Raw genomic sequence first — 18883 nt, 5'->3', positions numbered from 1 at the left:
ATTAGTTATTAGCACTGATGTTTTATCACTGATCAGTGTGGTCAGAAAACTGGAAGTGTTACTCAGTCATGTCCGACTCCTTGCCACCCCATGGACTGTAGCCCACCTGGCTCCTCTGTCCATGGGGATTCTCCAGGCAAGAATACTGGAGTGGGTTGTCATGCCCTCCTCCAGGGGATCATCCTGACCCAGGGATCAAATCCAGGTCTCCCACATTGCATGCAGATTCTTTACCTTCCAAGCCACCGAGGAAGCAGTGATGGTTTACCGCTGATCAGAGTGGTCATGAAAAGTGAGAAAACAACCAAAGCATGTAGGGTGATGGAAGGCAAGAGAAAATTGTAATGAAAGGGCAGTGATGTTAGTGTCATGTTACAATCAAGGAATCTGTTGCTTTCATTGGATGATGTAATTTGGAGCTCACCGGGGACCACAAAGAGGTGGCGTGTGCCACCTGATGACAGGGAACGGGGTTAGGAGTGGTGATGAATCACTGGGAGCAATGGCTAAGCGAAGTGTTTTTCCTTATTTGGCGATGAAAGAAAGAAAACGGATGGAGCAGCAAAAAAAGGGAGGGCTTTTCTCACAGTAAAAGGGGCTCTGGGGGAGAGGAAGAAGCCTGCGGAGAAGGAGGGAGGAGGATGCTGAGCCTGGAGCAGAGTCCTCAGCTACAGAGAAGAGATGGAGGTTAGAGATTCAGGGGAGGAGATTGCCAGTGAGTTAGGTGGAGAGTGAAAGCTGGATAAAGCCATGAGAGCAATCAGGGTTTCTGAGGACCCCGGAAGGCACTGGGAAAGAGGAAAAATAATGGAAGGGAAAAGCTCAGGAGACACTTGGAGAGTAACAGTGAGAACAGGGAATGAGGGCATGCCATCAGGGCTGGTGGCTAAGGCTCTGAGGCTGGTGACAAGTGAGAGCAGGTTTGTGGTACAGACTGGGGTCCTCTGCAGGCAACATCTGCACCTGGCCTGGTGGCAGAGACCGTGGCCTCCGATGACTCCTCTAGGGTGACTGGAGCATCCACAGTGGCCTGTGGAGGAGCAGAGACCTCCAGCTTCCCGGGGTGGAACTGCAGGTGCTAGAGGCTGGGAATTGCTGGGAACACGCCCCAGAGAGCCGAGCCAGGGAAAAACAGGACAAAGCCAAGCCGGCCCGGGAGACGCAGGGGCCAGATGAGACGTGTTGAAACGTGACATCCTGCCTTTGTTACTACTGCGCCCTTTCTCCACTGACAGTCCTCAGTTCTACTGCCCTCTGCCCCCTCTCTGAGCCCCATACGAAGGACAAGGGGACAGCACTTACTTCTTTGATTACCTGGTAAAAGGAGAAAACCTGGAAATTTAGAGCTTTGCTTAGTGTGCAAACTCCTGAGTCTAAATGTCATGACCTTTCAACAAAGGAGATTAGGAGCTGGGAAGAATACATCTAGAAATCTAGATTCAACTGGGTTATGGTATTGACACGTTTGTATCTTTTTTATACTCGTCTGGCCTCCCCTTCTTTCTGTCCCCCAATATTCATTGCTCCTCTTCCACACCAGTGGGATTTTAGCTGGAGACATGTCTGCTCAGAATACAGACGGTATCTCAGCCTCCCTTGCAGCTACGTATGATTAAGCTGCCCAACAGTATGTGAGCAAGAATGCTGTATGTGAGCATCTGAAGAGCTTCCAGAAAGACAGCTGCTATACACCCTACACCCTTTCTTGATCCTTCCTGGAATTCTAGCCTGGCCTCCATCTTGGAGCACAAAGACAGCCTCAGGATGGCCAAGTGAAGCTGAAAGAGAATTAATCCCTGAAGATTTGGAGGGAAATGGGTATCAGCCCAACACTGTCTGTACTTGAACTTCTGCAGAAATGGGATCAAACTTCTATTTTGTTTATGCTAATGTTATCTGAGAATTTTTTGTTATGTGCTGCCAAACCTGATTCTATTGACATGTCAAGTATTAAAATTAACTAGTAGGTAAAAAAAAAGATAACGTAAAAGATAAAGACATGATACTTATAAGAAGATGATAAAATTATAGAAATAAAATCTATAAGCCAAATTATCATTGATTAGACCAACCTATAACAATGTGTACTTTTCTTTTTTTTTAAACAATGTGTTCTTAAGAATATTCAGGGAGAGACTTCCCTTCTGGTCCAGTGGCTAAGACTCCGCTCTCTCCATGCAGGGGGCCCAGGTTCGATCCCTGATCAGGGAACTCGAAGCCATATGCCACAGCTAAGGATCCTGCATGCCGAAACAAAGACCTGGCGCAGCCAAATAAAGGAATAAATCAAAAATAAGGATGAGATGGTTGGATGGCATCACCGACTCAACGGACATGAGTCTGAGTAAGCTCTGGGAGTTGGTGATGGACAGGCAAGCCTGGTGTGCTACAATCCATGGGGTTGCAAAGAGTTGGACATGACTGAGCAACTGAACTGAAGCATTTTTTAAAAGTATATTCAGTGACTTATTCAACAGGTTTATTGTGTCAGGCCTGCATCAGATTGGGAGCATGCCATAAAGACGCCAAAATCCCTGCCCTTTCGTGGGAAAGTCGTAATACACAAATGATGGGAGGAATAAGCAAGGGGTGCCGTGGGCCCATAGGCTCCTCCTACAGCCTGAGGGAGGGGCTAGCACCGGCTTTCTCAGAGGTGAGCCCTTAGGAACATGTAGGATCTGTTAGATAAAGAAGAGGGAAGAAGTAGGGTGCCAGGCAGCAAGATCTGCTTGTGCAAACATTTGGACTCAAGAGAGTACAGCACTTTTGGAGGGCTGCAAAAAGAGCAGTTAAAAATGAGGTTTGTTCAGAACAAGGCTGAGACATGACAAAACAGAGCTCCAAAACATGCATTAGCAGAGGCCTCCAGTGAAATGGAATGAGACATTACTCAGCACAATGTCTTCAGGTTTTATCTATGCCGTAGCACGGGTCAGAATTTCCTTCTTCTTTAAGGCTGAGTAATATTCCATTGTATGTATAGACCACATTTGTTCATCCACACATCCACGGACATATGGGTTGTTTCCACCTTTTAGGAGCTACCACAAGGTGGAGGCTTAATTACAGTAAAAAGATTTGGGAGAGAAGTCTGCAGGGAGAGGATGAAACGCAGAGCAGAATAGGAACAGAGCCATTCCTTCTCTTTTGCAAATGTGGCAACTGAAGTCTGAATAGCACAAAGTCCCAAAGAACTGGGGTCTTCTGACCTTCAGAGTGCTTTTTCTTCTAGTGCCATCTTTACCACAAAGCTAGTCTGAATCCAGCTGAACCTCACGACAGTCAAGAGCTATGGGTACTGCCAGATGCAGAGATCTGAAAGCCTGAGGGCAGAGGTCGAAACCCCACGGCAGGATGTCACACCTGCACAGAAACAGAGCTGGAGGGACTGTTCCAGCAAAACTGTCAGCGTGCTTCGGTCTCCTCTCTGTGGGACCTTCCTCTCCACCTTGGCTGTTCACATGCTCTTATGTGTCCATCTTCTTCCCTTCCTTGCTCTCAGCAGGATAAGAACCATCTCTGCTGAGCTGGTAAAAGATTATGTAGGTGTTAGCTCCCCATTCCAGTGACACCCCTCTCAGGGAGATTTATATTTTAACAGGCAACTTCAGAAAATGGATAGTGTTAGGACCCAAGAGAAAGAGACGCTGAGGGTGGAAGAGTACAGGGCGAGTGTATGGTATTCATGTAGGAGATGCCTCCTCTGCTTGGTCGGGGGAGGTCCGTAAGAAGCAGCGGGAAGTTGCCCATCCTGCCTCCTTCCCAGGCAGAGTGCAGGCTCATTCACAGACATCTTAGGGCTCTGTTTCTTTTCTTTCTCAGAATTCTTCCTTGAGAGAAAATACATCTTGGGTTTATTTAACCATCCATATCATGTGCATTATAGCTTTCTGCATGAAAGTTTTCAGTCAAACCTAGGATAATTAACCACTAGCCAAATATTTCAAACTTGGGTGAAGGAAATCAAGGATATAGAAGTGTTTTGGTTGCCATTTTGCTACTTTATTCTCCAGGTTTATCATGGGTAAATAATAATAAATAAATACTGTCATTGAAGAATATCTTCCTTCTTTAGCCTTCGACAGTGAACACCAGACAAGATATACTTCACTGGGGCTTCCCTGGTTGTCCAGCGGTTAAGACTTCATGCTTCCAGTGCAGTGACCCTGGGTTCAATCCCTGGTCAGGGAACTAGGACTCACATGAGACAACTAAGACCCAGTGCAGCCAAATAAATACTTTTTTTTTTTTCAAAAGAAAAAAAAAAAGAGAGAGAGATGAAATCAGTCCTGAATATTCATTAGAAGGACTGATGCTGAAGCTGAAGCTCTGATATTTTGGCCACCTGATGTGAAGAACTGATTCATTAGAAAAGACCCTGATGCTGGGAAAGAGTGAAGGCAGGAGGAGAAGGGGACGACAGAGAATGAGATGGCTGGATGGCATCACTAATTTGATGAACATGAGTTTGGGCAAGCTCCGGGAGCTGGTGAAGGACAGGGAAGCCTGGCATGCTGCAGTCCATGGGGTCACAGAGAGTCGGACAAGACTGAGGAGCTGAACTGAACTGAACTTTATTAACTATCTGCCTTATCTTCATTTATCCATTTTTATTAGTTTCACACACACACATATCACCTTGCTCCTGCATTCTACATAGAGTACCACAAATTCTAGACATACCAGCATCCTCTGTACCCTTACTACAAGGATTGTGTTTTATACAGGGTGCCCCAATTGTCTCTAATATCAGCTATTACCCACCGATAAATGCAAGCATATATAAATTCTCCTTGAGGAGTCATAGTTTATGAAAAAGTAACTTATTTCCTTTATATGTATATACATACATATATATGTATACATATGTATATACATGCATTTTATATATATATAGAGAGAGAGACAGAGAGAGGGGGGCTTCCCAGGTAGCACTAGCAGTAAAGAACCTGCCTGCCAATGTAAGAGCCATAAGAGATATGGGTTCAATCCCTGGGTCGGGAAGATCCCCTGGAGGAGGGCATGGCAACCCACATGTGTCCACTGTCACAAAGAGTCAGACACGACTGGAGTAACTTAACATGCAACATATATATATATATATATATGTATATATATGGGCTTCCCTGGTGGTTCAGATGGTAAAAAATCTTCCTGCATCGTGGGAGACCTGGGTTCAGTCCCTGGGTTGGAAAGATCCCCTGGAGGAGGAAATGGCAACCCACTCCAGCATTCTTGCCTGGAGAATCCAATGGACAGAGGAGCCTGGTGGGCTACAATCCATGAGGTCATTCCATGGACTAACATTTTCTCTTTCATACGCACACATATATAATTCATATATAATTTTATTATTTCTGTGAAAATCAAATGTCTCCAATGACAAAGCAGAATGTGTAGGACAGTAGCAGGAACTATGAGTTATCTAGTATTTCAAGGCTGGCAGGATACATTATCCTCACATGATCCTCACAGACACAGTGGTCAAGATAACAAATAGTTGCTTAATTTACAAATGTGGACCCTTGGTTTCAGACTTAACTTGCAGAAGGTACAAGGCTATCTGATTTAGACCTGAGTCTTTTAATTCCAAAACCCACCCTCTCTCCACTCTGCTACCTGTTGGTCATCACTGCATATCTCTGCTGAGCTGACTGCCCAATCAGCTTGAAATCTCTGCTAAAACCAACAAATGTAGCAAATGGCAATCTTAGATCTCAGCCTCAATGTGTGATTCTCTCAAGGTGTCACTTAATCAGGTTTGACATTTTTAAATAAGGCTGAAATTTATGTTGTTGTAGAGATGCTCTTTATATTTATTTACTTTTGTTAGGTCATGCAGTACAGGTTTCAGGATCTTAGTTCCCCAACCAGGGATTGAACCCTCACCCTCAGCAGTGCAAATGCAGAACCTTTAACCACTGGACCACTGCAGGGAATCCCCTCTTAAAAGTAGCTATTTGTAAAAAATGTTTCACTATAAACAGTTTTTAAAAATAATCTTTTACCACTCTATAGTTTGGAAATAAGATTTTTTTTAAGGTTTAAAAACTGAAAAACAGGACTAGCTAAAATGTAAGTAAAATATAGGATTTTTACTAAATCACAGTACATAAAATGTTTTCTAAACTCAAAATTACCCGAGCTGACATATGCAAAAGAAGCCATTTCTCTCACATTTTTTAAACCCTTACCATTTGTTTATAATAATCATTTGGTGAGTCCCATAAACAGATATGATACATGCTGAGAGAATACTTTTGTATAGAAATAGTAAATCATTATAATGCATGTTTTTTCTCCTTTAAATACCTTAAATACATTACTTGCTTTTACTTTTATATAATTTCATTTTTTGTTGTTATTTTACTAAAGAAATAAGCTTACCCTCCCTTCTTTTTAAAAATGTTTATTTCTTACTGAACTCCCCTCCCTTCCACCAAGGTGTAACAGAATCAACAGAGTAGTTGTACAGTAATGAGAAAGCCAACAAGGATCTCCTTCAGAGTAAGGCTGCAGGGAAACAATTTGCAGTAGTTGAGATTTATTCCCCTATCCTCCCCTCCAAATATTACATCTCTCAACAAAGAATTCTTGTTGAACTTTATTGGAAAGTGTGTGGCAGGGCGGTGTTTAGAAATACTACATATCTAAATATGTTAGTGTTTTGAGCTTCAAGCACAAGGAAATGAGAATTTCAGTTTGTTATGCGGACATTTCTTGTAAGCAAAAGAAAAATATTAGGTGTATCGGGAGTTGTTTTTTTAAAGTCATTATCAGTAATTTCTTAACATATGGCTAATGGTAATCTAAAAAATGATAATAATAAACAAGGAACCAAAACTCTCAGCTTAATACTCTTTCTTTCCATGCCTTCCCTCAGTCATCACTGGGGCATTACTTTCAGCTTAGATTCAGACTCTGAGTGTAAAATGAGTCCATTTAACCCATTTCTGCCTATTTGCATTGAACGGCAGCCACTGGCCATGAATTTCATTTCATAAACCACACACACTATTTCTGCTGAAAGAGATTTATTGTTGTGACAAAAAAAATCACAGTTGGTTTAAGTAAAATCTATTGTTTTTTTAAAAATGTTACTCTTATAAAGAAACCTGTAACTAAGAGAAGAGGAATTCAAAACTGAAAAACTCAGCAATATAAAATGAACCAGCCAGCAGACACCTAAGGCTATCGGTTTCCTGTGCCCCTCACTGTGTATTCTAAAAGGGTCACCCGGCTCCGACGACTACTGCCAGGATCTTCCTAGGAACTGGGAACAATGTTGAGCAGCACACAGCCCCTGCTCTGAAGGGCAGGACGACAAGCCACCACAGGAAAGGGCTATGGTTTGTTGCAGAGGTAGGGGTGCAGTGGGTGCCCCTAATTCTTTCACACTTTGGGGAAGGAGGTGAGGGAAAGGTAGGAAGCCAGCTCTCAGAAAAGAAGGAGACTAAGGAAGGCTGCAGAAGCCAGAGCGGACTGGGCACATTTAGAGAATTTGAAAGCAGTTCAGGTAGGCTGGGACTGGGGACGGGTGGGAAGAGTGACCAGTGGTGAGAGATCTAGCAGGAGACAGGATTAGGAGGGCCTTATAAAGAGAAGTTAAGGGGATAGGGCTTTATCCCGAGGGTGACAAACATCCCCTAAGAGATTACACGCGGCACTTTACAATAAAACATCTACGTGCCTGCAATATCGAGATGTAGGTGGGGCAAAAACCCCCGACAGGAAGACGAGTGAGCAGGTAACTACGGTAACCCAGGTGGGAGACGCCGGTGGCCTGCGCGGAGGAAGCCAGAGCAGGGCAGCAGCGACAAACAGGCGTCAAGAAGTACGGAAGTAAAGCGGACCTAGGGGTTTAATGACTCGACGATGGGGTGAGGCGCTGATGACCGAGCTAATGCGATTCACCTGCTGAGATGGGAGACGCGGCAGGTTTGGAGGGGAGGTGCCGAGCTCTGTGTAGGACACCCAGATGACGTTTCTGAGGCTCCCAGATTACCCACACCTGGACCTCAGGACGAGGTGGGCTGGAGTAGGACGACGCTGTGCGAGGGGACGAGACGAGACCATGGGGGGGAGGGGAGAAGGTGGCCTGGGACAGCCCAGGGGGGTCAATCCAGTGCGACCGGACAAAACTTATATTCCACTTTTTCTTGATCGCATCGAACGACAAAACATCTACGAGATTAGGTAGAGGTCATGGCTTTCATTTTGCAGGCGAGGAAAATGAGACTTCGAGGTGCGGGTTTGTTCATGTCGGCATACACCCCCTATTCTACCCTAAAAACTAACTCAGTGTGTCTTGACTGCAGAAACATACAGTCTTTCTCAAATTTTCGGTAGAAGAGATTGCAGAAATTAGTTTTTAAATGCCTTTTGTTTCTTTTCCCCGCCCCCAACTCCCATGATAAAATATTGTGATCAACTTTCAATTTCAATAAACTTTGCCAGATACCAAAAATCTGTACCCACTCTAGAAAAACGCGGACAGAGGAAAATCTTAGGACGCATCTCACCAGTGAGTGCACAACTTCTTCAAGTTCTCCGTGCTGCATAAATAAGCCCTGACAGATTCTGGCTTCACGCTCATTAACTCGGTACCTCCATCCCTAGTTCTCTATCTCCGGGACTTGCCTGCTCTCCCCCGCCCCCGCCCTCTCCTCCCCCGCCTCCGGCTGCACCACCTGCTCCCGGCGCCGCCTCCCTCCCCACTCCCGCGCCGGTTCTCACGCGCCGCCCGCGCCCCTCCCCGCCGCTCCCTCCCTTTCACTTCCGCGGAGCTGCCAAGTCGGAGCCGGTAGGCTCGGTGTCCGGCTCCCTCGCCGGTTCGCACTCCCTGGTAGCCCGCCAGCCGCCCCGCGCCGCGCCCCCCACGAAGTTCTGCCTCCCGCGCCGCCCCCCGCGAGGACTCCAGGGGCGGTCCCGGGTCGGCCGCCGCTGATTGGCTGACTTCTCGGCGCCCCGCCCCCCCGTGCACGCGCAGGAGGTGGGGCGGGTCCGACGCGGGCGCGCGAAGCGCGGCCCCGAGGGCGAAGCGTCCGTGACCCGCGTGCCGAGCCTCGGCGTCCAAGCTCCGGCGACCGCGAGGTGGGGGCGGGCGGCGGCGAGGCTCACCGGGGCCGGGGGCTTACGTGGCGATGAAGCCCGCCCCTCCCTCCCCGGCAGCGGTTCCCCCCCGCCAACCGCTGCAAGCCGGGCGTCCCACAGAGGCTGGGAGCTGCCCGAGGGGCCGTCGTCGTCGCCAGCCCGGTAGCCCGGATGTCGCTGCCCCCCGCGGCGGGGCCGCCGACGCGCTCCTCGGCCCGGGAGGAGGCTCGTCTTAAAGGGACAGCGCCGCCTTCGAGCCGGAGAGGGCGGCGCGTCCGGCGCTCCGAGTGCGACCCCTGCCCCGGGGTCCGCCGCTCCGGGTCCGCTGCTCCGGGCCGGGGCGCAGGCGGGGCACGGCGTCCGGCCCTAGGATGGCCGTAGATGGCCGCCTGGAGGCCAGGTTCTCCTCCGGCCCGAGCGTGGCCGGTGGCGCCGCGCGGGGCCGGGAGGCGGCGGCCTGTGATTGGCCGAGGCCTCCGTGAATGCAGGACATTGTCTGGTCGCGGCCGTCGCTGTCCCCGCCGCCGCCCGGGCACTGGGCAAGATGGGTGCGAGCCGGGCCTGGGCGGCCCTCAGTCCCTGCCCCGGGGGGAACCCGGGTGGGAAACCGAACTTATACAAGGTCACGGCATCTGAACCTGGAATAAAGGCGCTGTTTCAAAACACAAAATCATATCCACTAGGAAATAAAATCATTTGTGTTGCCATAAAGATTTCCTTTAAGATTAAAAATATTAATTGAAAAGGGCCAATTGTTATAAAAACCGCTTAGTTTTGTCTTCAAGATCCCCTTAATTAGTATCTATGACGATTCATGTGATATTCTCTATAAAAATGTAAGCAGTATAGATGATATATACATATATATTTGTGAAATAATTATTTTCTATACAGTACAACTTCTCTGGGTCTTAGTTTCCTTACACGTTAAAAAAGGATACGGGGCTGGTAGATTTCCAAATTTGCTTCCATTGTTAACTGAATCCAGGCGTAAAATCCTGATACATCCTATGTACTGGATCATATCTCAAGGCCTGGGAATAGATGAGACCTTTAGAAGAATCCTTGAGAAGATTATAGTTCTCCTCGGACTGTCTATGAAAATAAGTGGGAGTTATTTAAGTGGAGCTGTAATCTTTTAGTGTGTAATTTTGGCATCAAGGAAAATGAGCAGTAGAGAAATGTATGGAGATGAATCAGTTATTAGCCAACTTGAAGAGCAGGGTTTACTTTCGTTCTCCGTAAGTTTTCTGGGTAATAGAATATTATAGTAGGGAACAACCGTCTTTCCTATTTTGTTTTCAGTATCGAAGCAGTCAGAAGATGGCAAAAGAGAAGACACACATGAAAAAATCGATCAGAAGAGAAGATGTTTGGAGAGTTTTTAATAAAATTAAATCAGTATTTGCTTTAAAAAATACTGGATAGGAAAAATTATTGCAGAGTTAAAAGCAGATATGTTGATACAAATAATATTTTGTAGCTTGAGTTTCATGCCTTTTTCAAAACTTAAAAAAAAAAATCAGTGCTTCCATTTAATTGAGCAATCAACAAGAATTAGAGACTTGGAAATGACAAAATGAAGGAAGGAAAGTATCCAGAAAAGAAGATAAATTTAATGGGCATGATTCATTGCAAGAGACATGACCTCATTCTTTAATAGAGGGATTTCCACTAAACCAGATTTGATGTTAAATAAATTTAGTTTACAGACTTTCCTCAAAATTATATTAATTTGATAGTGCCCCCCCCTTTTGGTATGGAAAAGGGAAGAAATACTGAGAAAAGAAGAAATAAAAGCAAGATATTTAAACATTGTAGCTTTCTCAAATGACAGTTATTGCAGGCTCCTCACCCTCACCCATAGTAATAAAGAAATGAAAAAGCAAAAATCATCAGTATAAAGACTCTAGCTGTCTCCAGAAGTGAAACATGAATAACTGTGTGGATGTCTGTCAGTGAAGCAAATGTACGTTTGATAATTTAAACTTCTAGCATTTAAATTGTTGATTTTTTAAATTAAATGAATTTTACTTAAAAGTTACTAAATTTTACTAGAGATTGTCAAACATTGTAGTAAGTTAGAAAAGAGGAAAACAAATATATATTAATGCATACATGTGGAATCTAGAAAAATGGTATAGATGATCTTATTTGCAAAGCAGACTCAGAGACACAGGCATGGAGAGAACAAATGTATGGATACCAAGGGGGAAGAGGCGGCTGGAAGAACTGGGGAGCTGGGATTGACATACACTATTGATACTAGGAATAAAACATAACCAATGAGAACACATGGTATAGCACAGGGACCTCTGCTCTTTGGTGGATTAAATGGGAAGGAAATCTCAAAAAGAGGGGATATATATATATATATATATATATATGCATAGTTGATTTATTTTGGTGCACCACAGAAACTAACAGATTATAAAGCAACTATACTCCAATAATAATTAATTTTAAAACGTTATTAAAATTTAAAGGTTAACATGAGTGCAATAGGTTGTTTACAATCAACACAAGCAGCAAATAATATGATACAGTCTATAAGGCATGAAATGTCTTACCAAAGAAGTTTTAGACTCTTCCAGCAAGTTTCTTCCTTCAGAGTTTTGCTTTGGTATTTGATGTGTAACTATAGGCTTGTCTGTATAGAGCAGTAAGGTTTATGGAACACTTGGTCTATGCCAAACCCTGTCCTAAGTATCTTCTTTCATCCTCACAAAAACCTTGGGAGCAGGTATAATTACCCCCATTTTAAAGATTTGGAAACTGAAGCTCTAGAGGTAGGGTAGCTTGTCCAAAGTCAGGTAGTTGGTGGGTGTAGAGCTGGGACTCAGGCCTAAAATCCTGAGTCTGCTCAAAGCTGCTGGCTCTGTCATTCACTAGATAGACTTAATTATTTCTATGAATATGATTATTCATTTTTATAGTTCTTTTTGACAGTTATACATTTAAATACTTTTTTATTAGCCCTTTCATTCATCTTTTGGGTGACTATGTAGATACAAAATTGCCACCTGTATTTACTTTGCTACTGAAAGCCAAGCATCCCTGTCATTTTTAAAGAGAAAACTCCACTCAGATTTCCGTCTCCTGTTCTCTAACATACAGACATGGACATGGACAGTAGCACATGAGCAAGCCCCCTCACCCTCTGCTTTTCTCTCTTTTGTCTTTTTCTTCTTTCGGACATACTGCTTCTCATGCTGTGTGCTAAATCTCTTCAGTCATGTCTGACTCTCTGCAACCCCATGGACTATAGCCCACCAGGTTCCTCTGTCCATTGGATTCTCCAGGCAAGAATACTGGAGTGGGTTGCCATTTTCTCCTCCAGTGGATCCTCCCAACCCGGCATCTCCTGTATCTCCTGCACTGGCAGGCGAATTCTTTGAGGATCCCCTTAATACCTATTGGCTGGTTAGCTACATCTCAGACTGGTGTCAGTCTGAGAATAGATCTAGGGTGTTCAGTTATTCAGTTAGTGTCCGAATGCTTACAAATCAGCCAGTCCTTCAGAAGACAGAGAAAGGAGGAGGAATCAAGAATGCAACACAGGGACTTCCCTAGTGGTCCAGCGGTGAAGAGTCCATCTTCTGACGCAGGGGATGCAGGTTCGATTCCTGGTCGGGGAACTGAGAGCCACATGCCACAGGACAACTAAGCCCCTGTTCTGTGATAAAGAGCTTGAGTGCTGCAACTTAGACTTGATGCGGCCAAAAATAAGGAGTGGAAGCATATTTTAAATAAATAAAACGAACATAAGACAGGAATGTGGGACATTCAGTAGCATAAAGCTGAAGCAAAGGGCTGTACCTTTAAGACTTTTTCCCCCTGCCTTTTTTCTTCAGTCTGTACCTTTAGCTGAGAAGTGGCACATCCTTAATGACAGTCAAGGATGCAGAAGACAATCAAATGTCCTCACATTTACCTTGCTCTGTGGAGGCGCTGGTTCCATGCTTAGTGGCCATTGTTATCTTCAGCTGTAGCTCTGCCCAGGACGGGGAGAGTGGGCAGCCTGCCTCAGTTCTGGCCATCACTCATTCCAAGGGCTTGTACCAGGAGGGTTAAGAAATTAGAAATAAAATTATTCTGGAGGGGATCATTTGTGGTTCATTAATCCATGTGATTTCTGATGCTCATTATCACAGGAAATTGAGTTGACCAAGTCTGTTTAACTTTTGTGATGAAGGATCAGTGTTAGGATTTGATGTACCTGGGGGCTGAGCAGCATAAAAAGATTGCGTTCAGCTGTCCTCCACTCCCCCGAGCACCCGTGGCAGCACTCCCCACTCTTCGTCCTTGGTCACCAGGCCTCCTTCGTCTCCAGCGAAATGCTGGCAGGGAAGCCCCCCAAGTGAGCAGCATGCAGGGCAGCACAGTGCCAGGCAAGCCACCAGCGGGTGACAAGCACGGCCACCATCAGTGTCTCACCAGCTCAGGTGCCCAGACAGGCAGGGGAGACCCTCTGCGGGCCCCACAGAGAATCATCTGGCTTCTAATTAACCAGCGGTTGTCTTTTTATTTACGTGTTTTGTTTTTTTTTTTAAACAAACGTCCATAATTAAGCTATTATCGTCTGATATTTCTCAAATCCAAGTATTAAGAAAAATATTTTACACATTACAATTATTGTTAGGTGACTAACAAGTCCCTGTGCTGTGCTTAGCCGTGTCTGACTCTTTGCAACCCCACTGACCGCAGACTGCCAGGCTCCTTTGTCCATGGGGATTCCCCAGGCAAGAATACTGGAGTGGGTTGCCATGCCCTCCTCCAGGGGATCTTCCCAACCCAGGGATCCAACCCAGGTCTCCTGCATTGCAGGCAGATTCTTTACCGTCTGAGCTGCCAAGGAAGCCCAAGAATACTGGAGTAGGTAGCCTATCCCTTCTACAGGGATAGAAGGAAGTTCCCTGCGGGGGAACTTCCTGACCCAGGAATCGAACTGGGCTTTCCTTCATTGCAGCAGGATTCTTTACCAGCTGAGCTACCAGGGAAGCCCTACCTGCTCTCTCATTTCTTCCTGTCCTAGTACTTCTTAGCATTCCACATATGGCCACCGTCTCTTCCTGGGCTTCAGCACACAGCCAGATTCTGGAAATGCGGCCTTCTTTCTGTGATCCGCAGCCTACGCGGGCATGCTGGTCCCCGGGTGCCTTTCCTTGTCGGTGAGTCCTTTCAGTCTGCCCACACTTCTTTTTATTTGTTTATTTATTTATTTTTGGTTGTGCTGGGTCTTCATTCTTGCACTCAGACTTCCTCTAGTTGGAGTGAGGGGAGGCTACTCTCCAGTTGTGGTACACGGGCTTCTCATTGTGGTGACTTCTCTTGTTGCAGAGTGTGGGGTCTAGACAGTGTGGGCGTAACAGTTGTGGTGCACAGGCTTAGTTGCTCTGCGGCATGAAGGGTCTTCCCAGACCAGGGATCAAACCCATGTCCCTTGCATTGCAAGGTGCTTCTTAACTGTTGGACCACCAGGGAAGCCCCGTGCCCAGACTTCTTAAAAGTCTTTCCCAAAAGCCCAAATGAGTGTGCCTCTTCTTTGCTCCATTCTCTCCCACCTCCCACATCCATCAGGACCTGGCCCCAACCCACTCCTCCAGTGTAGCCTGTACCTGGCCCTTTCTGTATCCTTTCTCTCCTATAGTAAACTCCTCCTCCTCCTCTTCCCCACATACTTGGACCCTCGAGTCCACTGCTCTTTCTGTCCCAAAGACACTATGAACACAACCTGGGCGCCTTCCACATGGGCTGTCTCTCCTGTTCACTGACCACATCACGTTTGAATTAATGTCCTACCATTCCCAGATGGAGGTTCCCTGAAATCAAGAGACCACGTTTTATTCACCTGTGTACCGTGGAGCTTAGCACAGTGTGGAACGCATCAAGAACATCAAGAAACCACTGCTAGACCCCAGCTGAAAAGGTTTTGTCTCCTTGATTGATCCATTCGGGATATCAGCTTTCTAGCTCTTCAAATTTTAATCAATTCAAAATTGAAGAGTCATTTATTTCAAGTATAAGTATGTGTGCATGTGTAATAAGTCGCTTCAGTCGTGTCTGACTCTGTGTGACCCTACGGGATGCGAGATTCCTCTGTCCATGAGATTCTCCAGGCAAGAATACTAGAGTGGGTTGCCACGCCCTCCTCCAGGGGATCTTCCCCACCCAGGGATTGATCCTGCATCTCTTTTGTCTCCTACACTGGCAGGTGGGTTCTTTACCACTAGCGCCACCTGGGAAGCCCAATTATATCTTACAATTAATATTCACATGATAGCATGCTCACATTGTACACAACAGACATGCTCTCAAAGCTTGAGTAGATTAATATTTCTAATTCAAATGTTTAAAATTTAAGATAATTTGATTTATTAGTGGTGAGGCTTTTTATTTTTCTTTTGTAGAGCAAATAGTCATACTCTAGGTTATTTATTTTGGAAATACTACTTCTCTTACATCAGATTTACCTTAAGAAAAGTAACTATGTTGTACTCTACAAACTACAAGTAGATTGAACTGAGAAGTGTCATTTTACTGTAAATATAAAAGTAAAGGTAACGACGTAACAGTTGTATTTTCTCTCAAGACAGCGCATCATCTCTGTGTGCTGAGCAGTTGGAGAAGGGCGGGGGCACGTGTTCCTCTGTCCCTCCCTGTGCTTCTCCATCTCCAGCAGAGACGTTTTCTGTAATTGGTTTTCCACATTTGCCAAGAGTCTGTTTCCTCTTAACATTTAACATGTTTAACAGAAGTCTTGTAATAGTTCCAAAGACAATAAAACCGGTCCCAGCCATACAAATGATACACATACACAACACGTTGGGCTGTTTTCTTTCTTTTTTTTTATCATGGCTTTGGTTTTGTTCTTTTCAATAATTTTCAGTGTCAAATCATGCGACAGAAGTAAAAAGTCTTCCTTCACAGTAACAAAAGCCCCGAAAGAAATGCCATCCGAGGGCTGCCTGCACAGAGGCCGTCCGGGACAGAAGGGCCTCTCACTGTTCCACCCTTCTTCGTAATGATGAAGTGGGGTTATGGTTCAGTTTAATGCTGTGTCATCAGAAGGAACTAAAACTTGTTTGAGATGCATGCTTCTGATGCATTGGTAAGGCAGTCCTTAATTTGACAAAGTCCATTTCTCACACTGTCAAATGTTAACATAAAAAAGCAATGCTGTCTTCTATTTGATCCCACCCACCATCACTCCTAAGAAGGGGGTTCAAAAGTCCCTAAAACAAGTAGATGTTGGACAGGTGAAAACAGTATAGATTTCTTTTTCAATTATGATTTGATTGAAATATTACAAGTTGTATTATTATTAAAGCATCTTTATTTTAAGTGCCCAAGGAGCTGGATTTAGGAAGGGCTTTGAAACCCCAGAGAGGAATCAGAGGTACTGACAAGCTGGAAACTGTGGCGCTGATAACAAAATCTCGATCTCATGCAAGGCATTCTAACCCTGTCTTCATTAGTAAACTGGAATCTAAAAGATAAGACTTTGGCAATAAAAAGAAATAACCCTGGAGAAGGGATGTTGTCCTCTGTCACTGCAGCAGGGAGCGTCCCGGAGCTGGCAGGGTTCTGTACGCCCTGACTCAATGCATGTCAGGGAAGCCCGTTCATACATTCCCCCATCCAGCCTGGCTGTTCTCTCGAAGAGCCCAAAGTTTTCTATCTGACCCCAATGCGCCGTGAACTAAAAGCCCGCTGGTACTCCAAGCCTGTTGGGAGTGACCAACAGTACAGCATCGGGGTGATCACTGGAAATGCAGAGGCTCGGGTGAACCCCGACCTGCGGAATCTGAGCCTGCATCTGAACCTGGTCCGCGGGGTACCCCCCACCCCGACCTCCCAGTTGAAGACCAAGCAAAAGCTGGTGAATTGGGAACCACCCCCTCTCCGCTCCCCGCCTTGGATCCTGTGGGCGTCATGTGAGCAGCCGTGGCCCAGGAGTGGGAGATTTGAGGGGGAATAATAAAGAGGTACTTACCTCATAGCGCCCCATCAATACATGGAGTTCAAATTACATCATCACTCGCAAGGTCAAAAACAAGACAAAACAAAGAAATGGCAGGCGCGCTTGTCAGCTAGTGGAGAAATCTAACATTTCAAACCTGCACCCATTTCTTAGGGTTGCTGTTTTAGCAAAGAACTGGTTGACTCTGCAAGCCCAGCTTCTTTTTTGAAGCCAGGGCGCTGGTGGGCGGGGCCGCTCCGCCCTGGGCCCTGGGCGCATGCGCGCGGCCTGGTAGAGCACATTGGCTGGTACCTGCGGTCCTTGGCTCGCTGCCCCAGCACTCACCGCTTTGTCCTGGGTGGCACGTAGCCTCTCCTGGGGGTGTGCTTCTTCACAGGCTCTTTTCATCCTCTGGAAAAATACAGTCGTGTTGGATTAAGCTCCCCTCCCGATCCTCCAACCCTAGTGTGACCTCACATGAAAATATGTCATTTTTAAATAAGGTCACCCTCTGCCAGCCTCGGGGATGCGTAGGTGAGAATACAGGGGAGAGGGATGTGGGGGAGAGGGCCGAGCAGCCTGAAAGTCTTGCAGGATGTCTTTCCAGCCGGACTCTGTGACCGCCCCCATTTCAATCCTGTGGCCCTGGAACAAGCCCCAAGCGACCCTGACGCAGACAAAGCCTCACTTGCCACCCAGCGCCATGGGCTCCAGGATCCTGGTGGGGGGGCCTAGCTTGCCAGCCCGCACTGCCCCCCAGCTGGGGAGACCCCAAGGGTACAGGCCTCGTGGGGAATCATTAGAGTATAGCGACAGCGACAAGGTCGCTTAACCGCATCCCGACGCACACTTTTATTGTTCTGAGGTCCCTACACCAACCTCAGTAGTTTCAGGCTAGAGGCTGTTCACTGACTCATCAAATGTTTTTTTTCTTTTTCTTGGCCTCGCCATGCCACAAGTGGGATGTATTTCCCTGACGAGAGATGGAACCTGTGACCCTGCATTGAGATTGCACTGGACTGCGGGGGAATTCCCACACTCATCAAATATTTGATGCAGAGTTGGTGCAAAGCCTTGTATTCAGTGCTGCAGGATTTGAGGGTTTTGCTATTAAAAACAAACATCAAATTAAATAAAATTGGGAAATTAATCCAAGGTTGCAAATAAGTTTTTAAAATTTTGCCAATTATATTTAAAAATTGCCATCATAAAAGCAAGGACTTCAATTACTTTATTTTTATTTAAAATTTGCATTTCTTTAAACAGGTGATAGGAAAAAAATACTAAGGATGATCATGAAAAATAAATGTACCTCGCACAGGGGCAAACACTATTTCTTGAAAAAAGCCATTTCAACAGCAAAGAGATGGGAAGAAAATATTCTTAGAGAAAAAGAGATTTTTCAAAAAAGGAAACAGTTGGAAAAAATATATGGATGAATGAAAATATAAGCGGGTGAATAAAAAAGGGAAAATATATTTTTTAATATATATTTGTTTTTACAATATACTTGTATATATACAAAATATATATTTCAATACATATTTTTACAATATGTATATGTATACATATATATTTTTTCTTTATCCATTTTTTTTCTACAAATATTTTTTATACTCCTCATATGAATGAGGCATTGTTTTAGATGCAGGAGATACATCAGAGATCAAAACAGTTAAAATAGCATTCTCTGCCCCCTTGGACTTTATGTTTTGGTGAAAACTGAATCTGAAATTGAGACACAGGAGTTCAGGTAGATGAGGCTATAAGAAGAGCATGTCTCTGGCCAAGAGCCACCTGGTTGCCTGCGGGCCCACGTGACATGAC

The sequence above is a fragment of the Ovis canadensis genome, chromosome 9, assembly GCF_042477335.2.
Source record: "Ovis canadensis isolate MfBH-ARS-UI-01 breed Bighorn chromosome 9, ARS-UI_OviCan_v2, whole genome shotgun sequence".
NCBI classification, from domain to species: Eukaryota; Metazoa; Chordata; class Mammalia; order Artiodactyla; family Bovidae; genus Ovis; species Ovis canadensis.
The sequence above is the reverse complement of the archived record's forward strand: the minus strand, read 5'-3'. Positions refer to the sequence as shown.